This window comes from Suricata suricatta, chromosome 6 (assembly GCF_006229205.1).
Source record: "Suricata suricatta isolate VVHF042 chromosome 6, meerkat_22Aug2017_6uvM2_HiC, whole genome shotgun sequence".
Lineage (NCBI taxonomy): Eukaryota > Metazoa > Chordata > Mammalia > Carnivora > Herpestidae > Suricata > Suricata suricatta.
Window position 1 is genome coordinate 121,245,605 of NC_043705.1, and position 21,062 is coordinate 121,266,666.

The 21,062-nt window shown below is 40.2% G+C and overlaps 1 long non-coding RNA gene across 1 annotated transcript in view; it reads right to left on the reverse strand.

Annotated features, from left to right (window-relative positions):
* Positions 1 to 1,158: 1,158 nt before the first annotated feature.
* The window catches only part of LOC115294683, a 35,288-nt gene continuing 15,384 nt past the window's right edge, over positions 1,159 to 21,062 (reverse strand). The window contains exon 2 of the long non-coding RNA XR_003910060.1: positions 1,159 to 1,458. This is a non-coding gene — a long non-coding RNA (uncharacterized LOC115294683). The remainder of the gene's footprint in view (positions 1,459 to 21,062) is intronic.

Sequence of the window (21,062 nt, forward strand, 5' to 3'; positions counted from 1 at the left end):
TATATACCAACTACTGTTCAATTCTTTCAGATTTAGCTCCCGGTAACTATGCTTCCTTTGAGGTCCTTCTTTGTTTCAGAATGCTCTGTCCTGGTTACTGCTTGGATGTGTATTCAAGAATTCTAAGACTGGGTTCCTTGCAAATCCTTACTCCTTAAGTTATAAACATGAAAGCATTCTTACTTCTTTAAGCACTAGCTACCAACTGTATCCTCTTCAGTCCTCTTTCCCCCTGGGCATTTACCTGACAACTTATCAATCGGAGGCTATCACTTTTCAGTTAGTAAAACAATCTTATCTTGGCCAGTTCTGAGTGGTTTCCACTATAGAAATATAATCTTACATTTTACTCAAGCCTCTTGCCAGCTCATAAGAGTGCACATCTATTCCCAACTCAGAGTTCAGTGATGTCTTGTTGGAACTCCAAATTGGCCCTGATGGGATATTTACACTGTGGTGATAATCAAACACTACAAATCACACACACACATACACACACACACACACACACACACACACACACACACACCCTCCAGAGAAGCACAGCACTGCCCTTCCCCTCAAGGCTAAAGGTGTGGTTCCACTGCTATCAAGGTTGTGTGGGGGGGTGGGGCTGACATGCAGGAAGTAAGGATCTTGGACTCCTGTTGCTCACCCCTGACTCTCGTCTGACTAATATTTTGTGGGTGGTGTGGTAGGAAGACAGTCCACCGCAAGTTGACTTCTTCTGTGCTACAATTTCTGTCTTTTATGTAAACTCTCATGTTGGTGGCAATGAATTTACTGTCCTATTTCTGTCGATCATCAATGCTGACCTAAAACTTGGCCTAGATCTCAGGAGAGAGAGGCCCCACAAGCCCAAGTCACAGACATAATCCCAAATCCCCAGGAACTGGTTGAGTCTCTGAGACTGAGTCCCATATTCCAAGTGACCCCCAATGACTGTGTCACACCTACACTTCTCTGTTACATCTCTTTGTCCTTGATGGAGAGACTGCAATAAACATGCAGCCATCATATTTATGTACTTTTTGCACTCTAGTTTGGGATCTCCAGGTTCAAGTTATAATCAGAGTCCAGGGCCCAAGCGTACCTGAGCAGACCAGGGTTAATTGGCCACTTGCTGCTAATGAAATCCAAACACAGAGAAATGGGGGGTGGTGAAACAGGAAAAGAATTTATTTCAGTGAAGCCTATACCAGTAAGACAAGGACTAGAGTCCCAAAGGCTGTCTTCAAAGTGCTGAAAATACTTCTAGGTTTATATGAGGAAAACGTAGGACAAATGTTGGTTGGTACATGGAGCTGAGCAGTAAAGGTCAGGTGGATCATTGTCTTGGGATCAATCATGTGGGCTCTTGCTGGTGTCAGGAATGTCATTCTTGCTTGAAGGGGTGGTTTCGGTTCCCACCATTACAGGCTTTGCCTGCCAGGCCTTTTGCCTGAGTTAGGAGAGAAGCTAGAGAGAACGTAATGAGTTAAAAAGTACAAACTGAGGTCAAAATAGAAGTAAAGTCCTTTATCAATGTGAAACCTACCTGTCTTCCCTTTCAGGAAGGAGGAATCTCAGGAGGCATCCTTATAACCGTTCTTCCAGCCTTAGCACCATGCTGCCTTAGTGATCTCCTGCCAAAGAGCAAGCCTCCGACTCCCCTTCTTATAGATGCCACAGGCGTCACAAGCAAATCTTTTGCCTGTTTGTAAATACCCCTTCCCCCAAACAAAAACCCATTTTCTCTCCTGGTTCTCCTCTCACATCATTCTTGGCCAAGAGCATCCTAATCTATTAGTGTCTCTTATGCTTGTGCACAAACTTCTGGTCTCACACTGAGAATCAGATTTTCTTCAAGTTGCCCTTGAATGCTGATGCTCTGTTTTCAGTGGGCATAATTGCCGTTTACCACATCTTACCTCAACATCTCTGGTACATGTAATCTGGAAGTTTTTAAGCAGAAAGAATTGAACACTACATCAACTCGGTCTCTGCAGAGGAAGTCAAATTTCACTTTTGCATGATTGAAATCTATCTTGTTTGAATCATGTTATCAAATATTTTAATATCTCACCTTTATGATAAAACATTGAAAGTGATGACATATTCCTAAGGTACCCTGCTGACAGAGAGTAGAAGAAGGCAGTCTAGAAGTACAAATTCTACATCTGAAGAGGAAGATACAATGCTGTAATTTTTGAAACACAATATTGGGTTTTTTTTAAATTTTTTATTTACTTTTGAGAGACAGAGAGAGACAGTACAAGCAGGGGAAGGTCAGAGAGAGAGAGAGAGAGAGAGAGAGAGAGAGGGAGAGATACAGAATCGAAGCAGGCTCCAGGCTCTGAGCTAGCTGTCAGCACAGAGCCCGACGCGGGGCTCAAACCCACAAACCATAAGATCATGACCTGAGCTGAAGCTGGACACTTAACAGACTGAGCCACCCAGGCGCCCCTGAAACACAATATCGTATACAATAAATTCTATTTGCACTAACTTGGTCAAGTAAGAAAGTGGACAGATTTTTCCATGGAAAGTCATGTAGCACATATATACTTGAAGTTCCATGTGAAAAAAAAAAAAGTACTCTTCACACTTTTCTTACTCAACCCCGTCATACGAATAGGAAAACAGACAATTCAAATATGTGTAACAAATTCAAATGCTGGCAAAAATTTCTTAAAAGGAAACAGTGATGGCTACGTTAAAATAAATAGTGAATAAGGAGTCGGGCAGGAAAATAGCGGATCCCACACAGACCTTAAATCCCATATGTAAAACCAAAGTGAAGTTAGAATAGTAACCAAGAAAGTCACAAAGTCTTGTACATTTTTGGCAAAAATATCAAAAAGAGGGCATTGGTTTTATAAATGTGGATCAGTGGAATGAAATAATACACATGGTTCACAGAATGAAGGATACTTAGGATAATGATAGCTTCTGTGGCAAATAAAGCCAGAAATGTCTGCTGGCCTAAGAGGAAAAGAAACGAATTTCTTACTCATGTTTACTAGGCTGGCAAGCAGAGGTTGGCTGACCCTCTTTTACACAGCCATTCAGAGATGCAAGGTGATGGGAGCTTTGTCCACGTCAACAGGAGGTCTCGAGGGTCACCCTGGGACTCCTCCATCTTAGCCAGAAGGAAGAGGAAGAGAATGGAAGGTAACTTCTGGAACAATGATATGGTCCAGGTCTAGAATTACCTTCCCTGTAGATTGCTCAGAACAGAATAGCTCTTCATCTGACTGCAGCAGCATATATGCAGTGCAGTTTATGATGTAAGCATTCATCAAATCATCTCTGAAGGACTACAGCATAAAGTCATGCCGGTGGTTTCTTTTCTTCTGTTGTAATGCAAGGGCCAGACTTAAATTTTGATCTTGGGGCATCCACATCAAAGGTGGCTGTCAAAGGCATCCCTACCCACAGACCAGATAAGAGAGTCAGGCTGCTTTCCCAGACTGAGGCTTCTTTGTTTCAGAGATCTCAGTTCATTTCCAGAACTGACCATTTGGGCTGCTTGCTTTTTCTCTTCCCATGCTTTATGTTCCAGCTCGTATGTTTAAAACTCATCAATAAAGCATGAGCCGCCACCTTCAACCTCAATGAAACAGTCTCCAGCCTGAGTGCTCTCTTCCCACAACCTTGCTGTGTGGCCACAGGTGTGCTGTGTAGCTTCCAGGTCTTGTAAGTCATAGTCTTTATTTTTTCAAGCTTTCTGGTGGTTGTTGCTGAAAGGCATCTTGCAACTGCATCGACTACCTGGCTAACACTGGTGTGGAAAGGGGAGATCTGTGGGAAGCTCCCCGGGGCCCAGGTGAGTGGGGCCAGGCCTTTCTACCCATAGTGCTGTTTCCAGGAGGCCCAGAGGAGCACACACTGGGAGCACCCTTCAAGACCTCTAAAATTTGGCCAGGAGATAAATTTCTGCATAAGGAGACAAGAACTTGAAGTAAAAGGGTTCGAGTGGAGCACCTGGGCAATTATATACAGGTTTATGTTGGCAAGGGGTGTGGAAGGAGGAAAGTTAGAGGCGAAAGTACGGCAAAGAAAGGGGATCTGGGGGAGGCCAATGCCAGGGCGAGGAAGAATACTCTTTTTTTTAATGCTGAAAAATAAAATCCCAAAACAACAATGAACAATGAAAACAATCCAAAAATTTAAGCGAAAATATCACTGTCCATTCAGTGTCATTTATTCCTAATTCTATAAATGTCACTAGCAAGAAGATTTGCAAATACACACACACGCAGAGACTCACACTTGGGAAGCCTCTACCACATTTGCCTCAGAGCTGAGCAGGGTGGCCAGTAAGTCAGAGCTGGGATGACTTTAATTACATGACATTTATACTCAGTGAAGATGTGCTGATGTCCCTTGCTTATTGTAACAATTTGAGGGTCCTTTTCAAATAATACTTCAATTGATTTTGATCGCTTTTTTCCTTGCTCTCTTTCCCCCTGTCTCCCCAGAACCCGGGCCAAACCAGCCTCCTCTAGTTATTTTAAAAAGATTAGTTTTCCTAAAGAATTTAGGCCTTTTAACTTTAAAAAGAAATCATAAACCTTGTGGGTACGAGTAATTCAAATTTTGCACGAGACTCCTGAAACTGTTCATGTCCTTGTTTGTTTGCAGCATTTACGTAATGATGCCAAAACCACACATGACCTCAATAACCAGAGTCAAAGAAAACTGCTAATACAAGATTTTTTTAACTCCTTCTGTGCCTTGGTTTATCAGCTGTTTTATTTTTGTTAGGCTGGCATCAAAACGGTATGTTCTGATGAGATGTTTAGACCTTGAAAATACACGATCAGTTGAAGGTTGTTCACTAGGATTTTAGAAACTTCCATTCAACATAGCAGTCAATGTCAGCTAACAGAACTGCAGTCTTGTGGCCCAGACATCATCTGAATCTCTGAAGAGTCCATGGAACTTATTTTGGTTCTTTCTTTGAGAAGCAAGCAAAATGTAGATGGAAGATAGAAACTTTAGTATGACCTTCCTTTCCATCTTTGTTGGTTCAAAGCAGTTGGCCTAACCTTTGCCTTTTGATTTAGACAATGGCAGTCACTGGAGCCAAAGTTTGTCCCTTAGTATTATATCTTGGCTCCATTTATATAACTTTTTGCTCCAGTTTTTTTTTTATAGAAATGCCTCACGTTAACCTGTCTACTGAAGACATGCAGTACACAGTATGGAAAGGACTGTATGCTGACAGCTATTGATAACTGAAGAACAGTCACACAAAAGTTGGAAAAGATGGTGGAACTCCATTCAGATATAAATGAGTGATTATAACATAGATGTGCCGTGGCCTGGAGGCTTTGGCAAAGGACACACAGATAGATACACCATGCGAAAAAATCTAATCTTCACTGAGGATGGTGATATTTCCTTAAAATATAGAAAAATGGTTTATATGGCATTTGGAGATTAATACAAACAAAATTAAAAATTTATTTTATTCCATAAAAAAGTCTTTGCATTTAACTAAATTTTTCTACCTATAGGCTTATAGATGAAAGTTATTTGGTCACCTTTAAAAGTGTGAAATGAACAAATTTTTTAAAATAGGTATGATCATGACAGTTTATTGAACCAAAATATATTTGGTCTCATAAATGCATACATAGATCTATGGATTTTTCTATACATGCCTAGTTTGAAGTCCCAGCAAAGGTCAGTTGGGAAAACAAGGGATTTTTTCCCCTCCATTTATGAATTGAAGCTTATAAAGATAAGATGTTGAGAGTTGACTTTCTTTAATGAACTTTCCATGCTATTAGAATAAGTTGCCATTAGAGGGCATGGGAGGTGGAATAATGGCCCCTCAAAGTTGTCTATGTTCTAATCTTTGGAAGTGGTGACAATGTTAGTACACCCAGCAAAGGGGAATTAAGGATGCAGATGGAATTATAACTGTTAATCAGCTGACCTTAAAATAGAGATTATCCTGGGTTATCTGGGTGGGCCAAATGCAATCACAGGGACTCTTAAAAGTGGAAGAGGCAGGCAAAAAAGGAAGTTAGTAGTTTTGTGAGAACTACTCAACCCACCATTGTTGGCTCTGAACACAAGAGGAAGGAGGCCATAATTTGAGAACTCAGGTGGCAGAACTTCCAGAAGGGAATGTAGCTATACTGGCAATTTTATTTTAGCCCATTAAAAGCAATGTGGAACTTTGAATCTCTTTTTTAATGTGTATTTATTTTTGAGAGAGACAGAACACGAGCGGGGGAGGAGCAGAGAGAGAGACACCAATTCCGAAGTAGGTTCCAGGTGCCGAGCTATCAGCAGAGTCCATTGTGGGCCTTGAATCGATGAACTGTGAGATCATGACCAAAGCCAAAGTCAAATGCTTAACCGACTGAGCCACCCAGGCACCCCCTGGGACATCTAATCTTAAAAATAATAAACTTCTGGGTTTTTTAAGCCATGACGTTTGAGAAAATTTGCTATAGCATCAATTAGAAACTAATAGAAATGTTATCAAGATGACACAGAGTATCAGTGTCAGTATCACTTGGGGAAAAAATTAGATTGTAGCCACAGAGTGGACTGCGGTAACCCAGCTCAGCTTCACACCACTCACTCTGCATTCTGCATAAAATATTATAAACCTTTAAAAATGTGTAACTGAACTTTGATGAAAGGAAAATAAAATCCAGTGGAGAGAAGTAATTTTAAGTCAGAGGGAAAAAATGCATAACTGGCAGGATTTTGAACCAGATACAAGCATCCTACTGGTTGTGGGAATAAAATGTTCCAGGATAACAAAGGAGAGGTTAGTTCTACCTTGTGTATGCAAGGGGGGACCTACATGGTGATTGGCACGTAAATTGGCCTGCAGTGGGGAATGGAATTTCACCAGGTTCATATAGGAAAGAAGAGGGCATTGTAGACAGAGATCAAAGATAGTTGGCATGAGAGTGGAAAGTGTGTTCCAGAAACCACAGCACGCTTGGTGTGGGGTAACCTAGAAGTTTACAGTAAAGTAGATTGGGTCCATATTATGCAAAGTCTTGGATGTCTTCCTAAGGAGTTTTGACTTTCTTATAGGCCGAAGGCCACAACCCAGAGGCCTGCAGATGTGTTTCAGTTGGCTCTCACAGTGTGTGTGTGTGTGTGTGTGTGTGTGTGTGTGTGTGTGCACGCGCGCATGTTTGGGTTTTTGGTTTGTTTACAATTTCAATTAGTAGATTAAAAATATTTTAAAAATTGGGAGACCTAACATAAAATTCTAGACTTCCAGCTGCTCTTAGGGGGGAAAAAGTGAGAGATGTCCACAATGGGCCTCACTTGAGACCAAGTGATGAATAGCAACTGACCGTTGAGGCTACGCATGTCCTCTCCAGGCCACCACAGTTTCCAAACTCCCCACCACTCCTTATTGTATGATGCCTATTTCACAAGTGTTTGTGCCTGCTGGACTTCGGCAGACATTTGTATTCACGAACCCTGCGGCTAACAGGTGGAAACGGTTGAAGGATTTTAAGATCAAAACTGTGCTTTGGGAAGAAACCGCTGGTGGCAACTTTAAAACCTCCTCTGCATTCTGATGGCACATTATGTCCATTTCTGTCATTGCACTTACAACACTCAGTTAAAATGGTCTGTTGATGTGTTTGTCTTCCCCTGCTGGACACTGAAATCTTGTAAAGGGTGAGCGATCTTTTGTGTAAATTGGTGTTAATATCACTGGATAATTCTGTAAAGTAATGATTTTTAAATATTTTAAAGTACTAGATGAATGTTTAATAAACATAAATACATTTAAAGTCTTACTCAGATCCTTCTAGTCACAAAGATCCTCTCCTGTGACCGTCACTGTTCTCTGTATCTGGCAGTTCTGAGGTGTTGGAAAATTCCACTGGAAAAAAGACTGAAATAAGCCAAAGTAATACTATCGAATTCAGTCAGAATAATGTAGGCACTCAGATCACTTTCTGGTCACCTCTCTGCCCTCTTCCATAGATAATACACAAATACATTAGAATCCACTTAGTATGAGAGCTTCTCTGATAATAATGAGTTATATTGCTTCAGTAATTATGTAAGAAGGAAGAGCTGCTTAATTTCAAATGGCCAGCCCATTTGAAGCTGCACACAAAAACGGCATCAAGGGAAAGTTTGGTCATAGTGCTAACAGATCATCCATTCAGCTAAATGAGTCAAGTTTCTTTTTAATTTATAACAGAAAAATAAGCTTTAGAACATTTACCCACAGAGAAAGTTACACTATTTCAGAATAAAATTTAAAGCAAAGCCTGAAAATTTACCTTACCAGTCTTTGAGGTTACATACCTAGGTTCACATTGAACAAATTAACTGGCCACTTCTTAATTATTAATAAGAAATCAAGCTTATTAATAATATAACTATGCATCTATTAAGTATGGATGCATATCTTAAAGTGGAACTTTTAAAATTTTATTATTTTTTGAATTTACATCTGAGTTAACATAGAGTATAATAATGGTTTCAAGAATAGAATTTAGTGATTCATCACTTATATGTAACACTCAGTGCTCATGCCAACAAGTGCCCTCCTTAATGCCCCTTGTCCATTTAGCCCATCCTCCCACCAAACACCCCTCCAGCAACCCTGTTTGTTCTCTATATTTAAGAGTGTCTTATGGTTTGTCTCCTTCCTTGTTTTTATATTATTTTTGTTTCTCTCCTTTATGTTCATCTGTTTTGTACCTTAAATTTCACATATGAGTGAAGTCATGGTGTTTGTCTTTCACTGATTGACTTATTTCACTTAGCATAATACACTTTAGTTCGATCCGCGTTGTTGCAAATGGCAAGATTTCATTATTCAACATAGTGTTGCTGTCCTAGCCTCAACAATCAGACAACACAAAGAAATAAAAGGCATCCAAATCAGGAGGAAGTCAAACGTTCACTCTTTGTAGATGACATGGTACTCTATGTGGAAAACCCAAGAGACTCCACCAAAAAAACTGCTAGAACAGATCCATTAGTTCAGCAAAGCCACAGGATAAAAAAATCAATGTTCAGAAATTGGTTGTATTTCTATACACCAATAATGAAGCAGCAGAAAGAGAAATCAAGGAATACAAAATACCTAGGAATAAACCTAATCAAAGAGGTGAAAAAATCTATACACTAAAAACTATAGAAAGCTCATGAAAGAAGTTGAAGAAGACACACACACACACACACACACACACACACACACATAAAGGAAAACCATTCCATGTTCCTGGATTGGAAGAAAAATATTGTTAAAATGTCAGTACTACCCAAAGCTGTTAAAATAACACCAGCATTCTTCACAGAGCTGAACAAACAATCCTAAAATTTGTGTGGAACCCAAAAAGACCCCAAATAGCCAAAATAATGTTAAAAAAGAAGACCAGAGCTGAAGGCATCACAATTCTGGACTTCAAGCTGTATTAAAAAGCTGTAATCATCAAGACAGTATGTTACTGACACAAAAACAGACACATAGATCAATAGAACAGAATAGAACCCATAAATAGACCCACAAAAGTAGGGCCAACTAATCTTTGACAAAGCAGGAAAGACTATCCAATGGAAAAAAGAGTCTTCAGCAAATGGTGTTGGAAAAATTGGACAGCGACATGCAGAAGAATGAACCTGGGCCACTTTCTTACACCAAATACAAAATTATACTCAAAATGGAGGAAAGACCTAAATGTCTTTGATTTTAATAGAAAACCATCAAAACCTTAGAGGAGAAAACAGGCAGCAACTTCTTTGACCTCAGCCGCAGTAACTTCTTACTTGACATGTCTCTAGAGCCAAGGGAAACAAAAGCAAAAATGAACTGTTGGGACACCAAAATAAAAAGCTTCTGCACAGTGAAGGGAACAATCAGCAAAACTAAAAGGCAAACGACTGAATGGGAGAAGATATTTGCAAAGGACATATCAGATAAAGGGTTAGTACCCCAAATCTATAAAGAACTTACCAAACTCAACACCCAAGAAACAAATACTCCAGTAAAGAAATGGACAGAAGACATGAATAGACACTTTTCCAAAGACATCCAGATAGCTAACAGACACATGAAAACATGCTCAACATCACTCATCATCAGGGAAATACAAATCAAAACCACAATGAGATACCACCTCACACCTGTCAGAATGGCTAGCATCAACAGCTCAGGCAACAACAGGAGATGTGGAGAAAGAGGATCTCTTTTGCACTGCTGCTGGGAATGCAAACTGGTGCAGGTAGTCTGGAAAGCAGTGTGGACGTTCCTCAAAAAATTGAAAACAGAACTACCCTATGATCCAGCAATTGCACTACTAGATATTTATCCAAAGGATATAAGAGTGCTTATTCAGAGGGGCACATGCACCCCAATGTTTATAGCAGCTCTATCGACAATAGCCAAAGTGTGGAAAGAGCCTCAGTGTCCAACAACTGATAAATGAATAAAGAAGATGTGGTATATTTATACAATGGAGTATTACTTGATGATAACTTTAAAAAATCATAGGGGCACTACAGAAATGGAAACTTTTGTGAAAGCAAAAACAAACACTTTTGGATTGGGACTACAAAACACTTTGCATCATTAAGAACTATGGATGGCCACCAATTTAAAGTTTAAAGAGTGACTAGGAATATATTCACTTGAAATGTTTAACAGAAAGTCTGGGAACACTGTCCTATCAAATATGGTTCTGGGCAAGGAAGAAGGTTTTCATCAAAATCTTAATATCTTATCTTAATCATTTTCAGTAGAAAGAGTCCAATGTCCCAGGAAGCAAATTTCTTATCCAAGACACTTTTTGAAGGCATGCTAAATAAATATCCCCTAGGCATCCTGGAAAAAGCCACCATAAACACTACCAAACTATAAATAGCATGCCCAAAACAATACCAGTGACAAAGAGAACATTGTCTACTTCTTTAATTTCTTCCTTCACCCATCCCATTATTTATTTCTTCCCTCTTAGGTTAATGAGAGTGCCTTTTGCACATGGACATGTGAAATGAGCGGATGGAGAGAAGAGAAGAAAAGGAAGAACACATCAGTTCACACAGTCTCACACTAGTGACCACAGAGAAAGTTATTAGAAGAGGCAACTGGTCAAATGTGTAAATAGAACATAATACAGAGTGAGGAGTCCAAGCCAGTGCAGTCAGTGGGTAGGATCCAGAGGATATCTTCTGTGGGAATCGATTTAAGATTGGAGATACAGCTTCTGTGACTATGTGGTGGCCTTACCGGAATAATTTGCAGGACCTGGTAGGAAATGTAAAGGGGGGGTTCCTTGTTAAAAAAAAAAAAAGACAAAATGTATTTTCCTTTCTTCTGCCATTCTCCCTCTCTCCCTACTTGTCATTGTATTTTTTATCTGTTGTTACTGTTATGTTTTCTCAGACACAGGACTACTGTGGGCATCTCCAGACCCTCACAGGCACCCAGAGCCCTGTGCTGTGATACAGTACACAAAGTGCATGTGCCCAACCCCCCTCCCTGACCCAGAGCTCGGGATCCCATGGGAGCGGGGCCATGGTGCCCTCAGGTAGGGTCGTAAGAGGTAAGGCCACAGTGAGCTGAAGCCTCAAGCCAGTGTCACATGCTCCATTGACCCCCTGCACTTTGCTTACAAAACACAAATTCAAAGATAAAATCATTAAGAATTTCCAGATGGTGTCTTACCCCTGCACATGGGTCCCTTCTAAGAGAGGGCCCCGTGCGTCCACATACCATATCACATACCATGTAGCCAGCACTGTGGCCAACAGCAAGTGCTGAAAGACGTCCCAATTTTCACTGAAATAGATATAAACATCACTCTCCCCCCCCAAAAAAAACAATTGGGAATCAAGAGGGAAAGAGAGAGGCAGAGTAGAAGTTACCATGAACTTCACTGTCCATGTAAAGAACATTATTAAAATTTTAAAAAAAGGAAGGTCACACAGTTCTATAAAAAGTTAATAAAAATAGAATCATTCTTAGATATATACTGGAAATGCTCATATTTTAAGGATAAAGAAAAATTCTACACCTATCCAGCTACAAAAATATAAGCTTTCTTAGAAATTGCCACAAAGAAACAAAAATCATCCTGACTTGACTTAGATGACCATTAGTGCCGAAAGATGGAAGATTATTCCAGAACCTGGTTGGGGACAGTAATGGGGAAATGTGGGAGCTTCTATCCCTAGTCAAATTATTGTCTGCCAAAGCAAGAGAAACCCATTCAAATATCCTCAAGTAACAAAATAATAGGCCAGTCATATATTCTTTGGGGGGAGAGGGTAAAGGGTGTGAGGTGGAAAGAACTATTTGAAATGTACTCTATCTGGCAAAGAAATTAATCAAAATTATCAAGAAAATGAAAACTGTGGCACCTGGGTGGCTCAGTCATTTAAGTGTCTGACCTTAGCTCAGGTCGTGATCTTGTAGTTTATGAGTTTGAGCCCTATGTTGGGCTCTGGGCTGATAGCTCAGGGCCTAGAGCCTCCTTCCAGTATCTCCCTCTCCATCTCTCTCTCTGCCCCTTCCCCTGCTTGTGCTCTCCCTTTCTCTCAAAAAATAAATAAATAAATAAAACAATTTTAAGAATTTAAAAAAAGAATATGAAAACTTTAATGAAAGTCTTCTTGAGAGTATTAAAGTTTCAAAATATTGGGGTGCCTGGGTGGCTCAGTCGGTTAAGCTTTTGACTTTAGCTCTTAGGTCATGATCTTGCAGTCTGTGAGTTGCAGCCCCCGTTGGGTTCTGTGCTGACAGCTCAGAGCCTGGAGCCTGCTTCAGATTCTGTGTCTCCTTCTCTCCCCCAACCACTTGTACTCTATCTGTCTGTCTCTCTCTCTCAAACATAAATAAACATCAAAAAATTTTTAAATTTCAAAATATAGAGTAAAATATAAATAATTTTTTCTAATCTGTGTTTAGATTTGAATCCCGCCAGAAACAGACCCCGAGGCTGGATTGGAGAGCAATATTTTATTTGGAATGTCGGGAAACATGCAGAAGAATGAGAGAGGAAAGAAAAGAAGGCAACTGGTACAAAGTGGGTTCCCAAGTCAGTTATAGTGAGGATGACTGGGCCAGATCCCACTGGGGAGTTCTGACAAATCAGGCCAAATGCATGCCCCAAGGCACCACCCCCAACAGATGAGAGAGCACCCACCAGTCACTGGTTCAGAGCTAGAGAAGTGTAGCGCCCCCTTCCAGCCTGGAGGCAGGACAGAGCTCCCTGGCAGCTTATGGGCACAGAAGTAAGTGGTTCTCAGCAGGAGCACATTGCAAGGGGAAGGTATGAGAGACATCTGTGGTCACCAAAAGTACTCTGGCTGCCGGGTCACCCAATGCAAGCAGCCACAACCAATTCTTAAAGAAGAGATGATGGTGAAAAATATATGCAGTGTGTAAGTTGACTCAGCTCCAGATCAAATAGATAATACTAAGAAATGAAGAGAGGCAGAGAAAACAGAGCGAAAGAAATCTGTGCCAAACTCCTTTGCTTACAAAGGAAAAATGCAAAGTTACTGTCTATTGAGAATTACAGAAATACAAGCTTCGTTTACCCTTGTATTTGCAAAATGAAGGGCAACTACAAGAGAGTAAAAAGCTAATTATTTTCCATCCTTACGGCAACATAAAATAAAGAAGCAGATGCATTGTAACACAAACAAAAGACAAGCAAAGAGAGGCAGAATAGTAACACCATATGTTTCTGTTGTAACTATATGTGAGTCAAGTGCTCTTGGAAAGAACAAAAGCTGTCGGCTTATGTTTTAAAAATTCCCACATAGGCTGCCATGAGAAATTTGCCCAAATCTAAGTACCATACAGTTTAAAAATAAATAAGACACTATGCTTTGATGTAACGTCAGGTCGAAGACGAAATGTTTTCCTATAAGGAATTACTCCATAATACAGAGTATACAATCTTAAAGTAATCATTCATTGTGTTTATTTATTTAAGGGGTTTGCTGATTTGACATGAAATACAGTCTTGGATGAAGGTAACATAGAACTCGTGCCGCGGCAACGAGGACATTGACAGGAAACTGGCTAATGAATGTCATCATCAATTCACAAGAGTCGAATACAGAAGCAAATTCGAAATACCCTGAAATCCTACAGCTCATGTAACAGAGGCTTCCCTAAATTTGATGTTCATATCACATTGCTGATCAAGTTCTGTGTGGATGAAAAATAGTAAGGAGCAATTGCTAATAAGCATGCTAGAAGAAACCATGCTATCTTTCTCTTCTCTATAGACAATATTTTAAAATCTATTCATGCTATAGAAAATACTATAGAAAGAAGAGGTCAAAGAGCATGTAGGAAAGAAAACAAAGCAGAGTGTGTCTGGCAGCTAATTAATAAAAACACAAAGTGAATTTTTCTGATTTTGTGATGTCTGTGGTACTGTTGTATTTTCCTTTCTCATTCTAGATAAACATTCACTAGTGTACTTCATTTGTATTTGTAATTCTGTGTGTGTGTGTGTGTGTGTGTGTGTGTGTGTGTGTGAGCCCACTAGTGAAGGCAAAGTTCTGCCCCTCACCTCCACCACCAGGGCCAACAGCTTATTTCAATTGCACACCATTTTTTAACATCTAAATTTTCCTTGGCTTTTTGTTTAAATGTTTATTGTTTATATTTCCCCATGCCCTCCCCCCAAACACATGTAATATAACATGCAATCATGTAGCTGGGGTTTTTCCACTGCAGAATCAATACCTCATAGAACGGTGTTGGTCAGCCAATGACTGATGAACAAATGCATGGAAAAAGACCGAAAGAAAATACACCCCCTTTTTTAGTGACCCCCTCCCCTTGAGTGGTGAAGTTATAGGTTTCAGGTGGTTTTCATCTTCTGTTTTATGTTTGTATGATTCTTTCCATAGACACATAACCAGGGAAAACAAAACAGAAGCCTCAAATACCCATCAACAGAGAAAGGCTGAACCAGACTAGTGATATCTCCAAAAATTTATGCATCTATTAAAAAAATAATAAGGAGGATCTTGGTGCAGATCTGAATTCATCTCCAAAATATATGGGTGCCAGACAGCATAGAGAAGAGCTGGAGTGGCCACACCGTGGTTGGTCTGGGGATAAGAAGTTTCCCCAGGACATGGGACCTTCAGTGCTAACACTGAGTTCTGGACTAGCAGGCAATGGTGGGTCCCATGAGTCTAGCCCCTTTTAGAATACAAGTTCACATTTATTTGTATATGCATCAAAAGCAGCAGAAGGATACACTACGAAGTAATAATAATGCTTGCCTGTTTGACCTTTGGTGGGGGCAGGGTAGCTGTAGCTCCAAGATTAAAAAGACTTATTTCATTGCATGTATGCTTTTACATTTTTGACCTATGTGAATCTGATAGCTATTCAAAAACTAAACAGGCAAAACTTCATCTGCCCCATCTATCGAACTGAGGACATTACTCTCATCTGCAAGAGTGGAAGGAGAAAATACAGACTCCAGAAAGAAGACAACCTCAAAGATGCCTGAGTGAGTGAGTGCGAACTGGGGAGATTGGAAAATGGGCCAGCCCGAGAGGGGCAGGGGAGGTGGGAGCCTCAGGCCAACTCAGGGCAAGTGCGTGGAGCCCCTGAGAGACAAAGGGAAGAGAAAGAAAAATCAAACACGCTAATAGTACTGTCTCTAGGGAAGAGATAAGAAACATTTAACTGCGCTCTGAGAGGGAGACTCTCACTCCATATATAACTGCTGGGTGGCCCAAATCCTGAACTCTGGTAGCACAGGGGGAAAAAAGCATCCAGTCCTGCGCCATTCCGGCAGTGAGTCGGTGGTCCCGGCTGCGGGAGCAGGAGCACACACTTCATTTCCATGGCACACCTCACCTCCAGCATTGGCAGCATGAATCCAGCATGAATCCAGAATTCTGGGTGCCAAAGGGAAAAAATAGCACCCACTCCTATGCAATCCCGGCAGGGAGTTGGCGGTGGTGGAGGCTGGGAAGCGCTCTTCAGCTACAGGAGCTTGCAGCTCATTTCCGGCAGCACCTGGCGCCTTGGGCAGCAGCAGCGCAAATTGCAGCCTGCACCAAGAGAAACTGCTCCCTCCCAACGGGATCGCTATCCCGACTGGGGGCTGGGAGTCCTCAGCGGTGTCTGCACTTCGACTCCTGCTGCACAACTCGCCTCTGGCAGCACACCTGGCCTCAGGCAGTGGCAGCGTAAATCCCAGCCTAAGCCAAGAGAAACTGATCCCTCTCCCTACGCAATCACTATCCTAGCTGGGGGCTGGGAGTCAGCAGGTGGTCTGTGAGGGTGTGCACCTCGCCTCTGGCAGCAGCAGCATAAATCCCTGCCAACACCTAGAGAAACTGCTCCCTCCCCCTACAAGATCCTGGCTAAGAAGCCAGCTGCCAATGCAAATACATCTCATCTGTGGTCACATAAAAGTGCATGGACTAGGACTTTGAACTGAGGCAGGCCTGGAAAATACAACTTGGCTCAGCTGTGGCACAAGGATATCAGACTCATTAGAGTGGCCTGCAGAGCTTAGTACCAGAAGAACTTGGGGTGCCGCCATTCTACTCTCTGCAGCCACCAAGGCGGAGCCTTGGAGAGCAGCCCCCGAGACCTACCACACCAAACCACACCTATCCACAAGGAGGAGCTGCTGCTTTTTTTCTTCTTTTTTCTTTTTTCTTTTTTTGTACTTATTTATTATTATTATTATTACCTTTTTTACTTAAAAACTTTTTAAATTTTTTACTTCTTATTTTCCTTTCTTCTTTCTCCCTCTTTTTTTTTTCTTTTTTGCCATCCAGATATATTTTCCTGTATCTCATCCTTACCTCTCCCCTCAACTGGTCATACACTTTTAGACTGTCCATTGTCCTTTGTTGTCTCTGGCCTCTTTGTTTTTTTCTTCTTCTCTTTTTTTTTTTTTTTTTTTGTCTTTCCTCTCCATTTTCTTTCTTTCCTTTCCCCCTTTGTATTTGTTTGCGTCTTTGATTTGTCTGTGCATTTGTGTGCTTCTGTTCCCTCCGAGTTTGTCTGACTGTTTGCCTTCTTAGGGGTACCCCAGAAAACAAGCCACAGTGCACATGACAGTGAGTCCCAAATATCGCTGAGTAGGGAAATAAAATATTCAAAGGCACAATAAGAGAACTGAGAGATACCATTAAAATAATATTTCCTGAAATGACAGGCCCTAGACAGTCAATAAGCCTCCTTTAACAGAGCAATATTAACAGGTACACAGTGCACAATAAGCTTTTTAAAGCTGACAAGAGACAGAAAACTAGCAAAAATGACAAAACAAAGGAATTCTCCCCTGAAGAACCTCAGGAAGAAGTCACAGCCACAGAACTGCTCATTGCAGATCTAGACAACATACCTTATCAAGAATTTTAAAACTTGTCATAAAATTAATTGCTGGGGTTGCATCAAAGAAGCAACTGAGACAATGACTAGGAACTTTGAAAATAGATGTGATGAGTTTTAAAAACAAAAAGGCTATAAATGAGGTGAAAAATAAAATGGAGGCAGCCACATCAAGGATTGAAGAGGCAGAGAGAAGAATAGGTGAACTAGAAGATATAGTTATAGCAAAAGAAGAAGCTGGAAAAAAACAAGAGAAATTGATCGAGGAGCAGGAAAGGAGAAATCGAGACCTGAGTGATACAATCAAATGGAACAACATTTATATCATAGGAATTCAGACAGAGAGAAAGGTCCTGAAGGGATACTAGACCAAATTATGACTGAGAATTTCCCAAATATGGGAAAAGAAATAGACATTCAAATTCAAGAGGCACAAAAAACCCACTTATAATGTAATTTGAATTGACCTTCAGCACAACATATCATAGTGAAAGTGGCAAAATATAAAAATAAAGAGAGAATTCTGAAAGCAGCTAGGGATAAAAGGGCCCTCATGTACAAAGGGAAACCTATCAGAGTGGTTACAGACCTATCTAATGAAACTTGGCAGGCCAGGAAGGAATGGCAGGAAATCTTCAATGTGATGAACAGAAAAAACATACAGCCAAGAATCCTTTATCCAGCAAGCCTATCATTCAAAATAGGAGAGATAAAGGTGTTCCCAAATAAACAAAAATTGAGAGAATTCATGACCACCAAACCAGCCCTACAAGCAATCCTAGAGGGACTCTATAAGGGAAATGCTGCAAAGAATACAAGGTGACAGAGACACCACTATAAACATGAGTTCTAGGGAGAACACAATGACTCTGAACCCACATTTTTCAATATTAACACTGAATATAAATGGATTGAATGCTCCAACCAAACGACACAGGGTAGCAGAATGGATAAAAAAAAAAAAATCCATCTATTTGCTGTCTACAAGAGACTCATTTTAGACCTGAAGATATCTTCAGGTTGAAAGTAAGGGGATGGAGAAATATCTATCAGGCGACTGGAAGCCAAAAGAAAGCCAGAGTAGCCATACTAATATCAGACAAACTGGACATTAAAGTAAAGGCAGTAACAAAAGATGAAGAAGGCCATTATATAATAATTACAGGGTCTCTCCATCAGGAAGAGCTAACAATTATAAATATCTATGCACCAAATTTGAGAGTGCCCAAATACATAAAACAATCAATCACAGACAGAAACAGTCTTATTGACAAGAATGTACTAATTGCAGGGCACTTTAATACTCCACTGACAGCAATGGATAGATCAACCAGACAGAAAATCACTAAAGAAGCAATGGACACATTGGAACAGATGGAATTGATAGATATATTTAGAACTCTGCATCCTGAAGTTAGGAAATTCACCTTCTTTTTGAGTGCACATGGCACATTCTCCAAGATAGATCACATACTGGGGCATAAAGCAGCCCTCCATAATTATAAACGTATAGAAATCATACCATGCACACTTTCAGATCACAATGCTATGAAACTTGAAATTAACCATAGGAAAAAGTCTGGAAAACCTCCAAAACTGTCGAGGTTAAAAACCACCCTACTAAAGAATGACTGTGCTAATCAGGCAATTAGAGAAGAAATTAAAAATTATATGGAAACAAATGAAAACGAAAATACAACAATCCAAAATCCCTTGGACACAGAAAAGGCAGTCCTAAGAGGAAAGTATATTGCAATCCAGACCAATCTCAACAAACTAGAAAAAGCACAAATTCAAAATCTAACAGAGCACCTACTGGAAAGAGAAGGGAAGCAGCAAGAGCACCCCAAACCAAGCAAAAGAAAAGAAATAATAAAGATCAGGGCAGAAATAAACAATATAGAATCCGAAAAAAACAGTCTAGCAGATCAACGACACAAGAGTTGGTTCTTTGAAAAAATAAACAAAATTGATAAACCTCTAGGCAGTCTCCTCAGAAAGAAAAGAGAGAGCACTCAGATAGACAAAATCATGAATGAAAAAGGATCTATTACAACCAATCCCTTAGAAATACAAGCAATCATCAGAGATTACTATGAAAAATTTTATGCCAACAAACTGGACAACCTAGAAGAAATAGACAAATTCCTAAATGCACATGCACTGCCAAAATTCAAATGGGAAGAAATTGAAAGCATGAATAGACTGATCACCAGTGAAGAAATTGAATCCGTTATCAAAAATCTCCCAACGAATAAGAGCCCAGGGTCAGATGGCTTCCCAGGGGAATTCTACCACATTTAAAGCAAAGCTAATGCCCATTCTTCTCAAACTATTCCAAAAAATAGAAATAGAAGGAAAACTTCCAAACTCATTCTACGAAACCAGCATCACCTTGATACCCAAACCAGACAGAGACCCAGCCAAAAAAGAGAACTACAGACCAATATCCTTAATGACTACAGATGCAAAATTACTCAACAAGATACTAGCAAATCGAATTCAACAGCATATAAAAAGAATTATCCATCATGATCAAGTGGGATTCATTCCTGGGTTACAGGGCTGGTTCAATATTTGCAAATCCATCAATGTGATACATCACGTTAACAAAAGAGAGGATAAAAATCATATGACCGTGTCGATAGATGCAGAAAAAGCATTTGACAGAATACAGCACCCGTTCTTAATAAAAACCCTTGAGAAAGTCAGAATAGAAGGAACTTACCTAACCATTATAAAAGCAGTTTATGAAAAGCCCACAGCTAATATCATCCTCAATGGGGAAAAACTGAGCGCTTTCCCCCTGAGGTTAGGAACACGACAGGGGTGTCCACTTTCACCCCTCTTCTAGTGCTGGAAGTCCTAGCATCAGCAATCAGACAACAAAAGGAAATAAAAGGCATCAGAATCGGCAAAGAAGAAGTCAAACTTTCCCTTTTTGCAGATGACATGATACTCTACATGGAAAACCTAGCGGATTCCACCAGATGCCTTCTAAAACTGATCAATGAATTCAGTAAAGTTGCAGGGTACAAAGTCAACATACAGAAATCAGCTGCATTCCTATACACTAATGATGAAGCAATGGAAAGAGAAATCAAGAAACTGATACCATTCATGATTGCACAAAAAAACTATAAAATACCTAGGGGTAAATCTAACCAAGGATGTATAAGACCTATACAATGAAAACTATAGAAAACTTATGAAAGAGATTGAAGAAGACACCAAGAAATGGAAAAGCATTTCCTGTTCATGGATCAGAAGAATAAACATTGTGAAAATGTCATTACTACCCAAAGCAATCTACATATTCAATGCAATCCCCATCAAAATTGCACCAATATTCTCAAAGCTAGAACAAACTATTCTCAAATTCGTATGGAACCACAAAAGACCCCAAATAGCCAAAGTCATGTTGAAGAAGAAAACCAAAATGGGAGGCATCACAATCCCAGACTTTAGCCTCTACTACAAAGCTGTCATCATCAAGACAGCATGGTATTGGCACAAAAACAGACACACAGACCAATGAAATAGAATAGAGAACCCAGAACTTGGCCCACAGATGTAAGGCCAATTAATCTTTGACAAAGCAGGAAAGAGTATCCAATGGAAAAAAGACTGCCTCTTTAGCAGGTGGTGATGAGAGAATTGGACAGCACCATGCAGAAGAATGCAACTAGACCACTTTCTTACACCATACACAAAAATAAACTCAAAA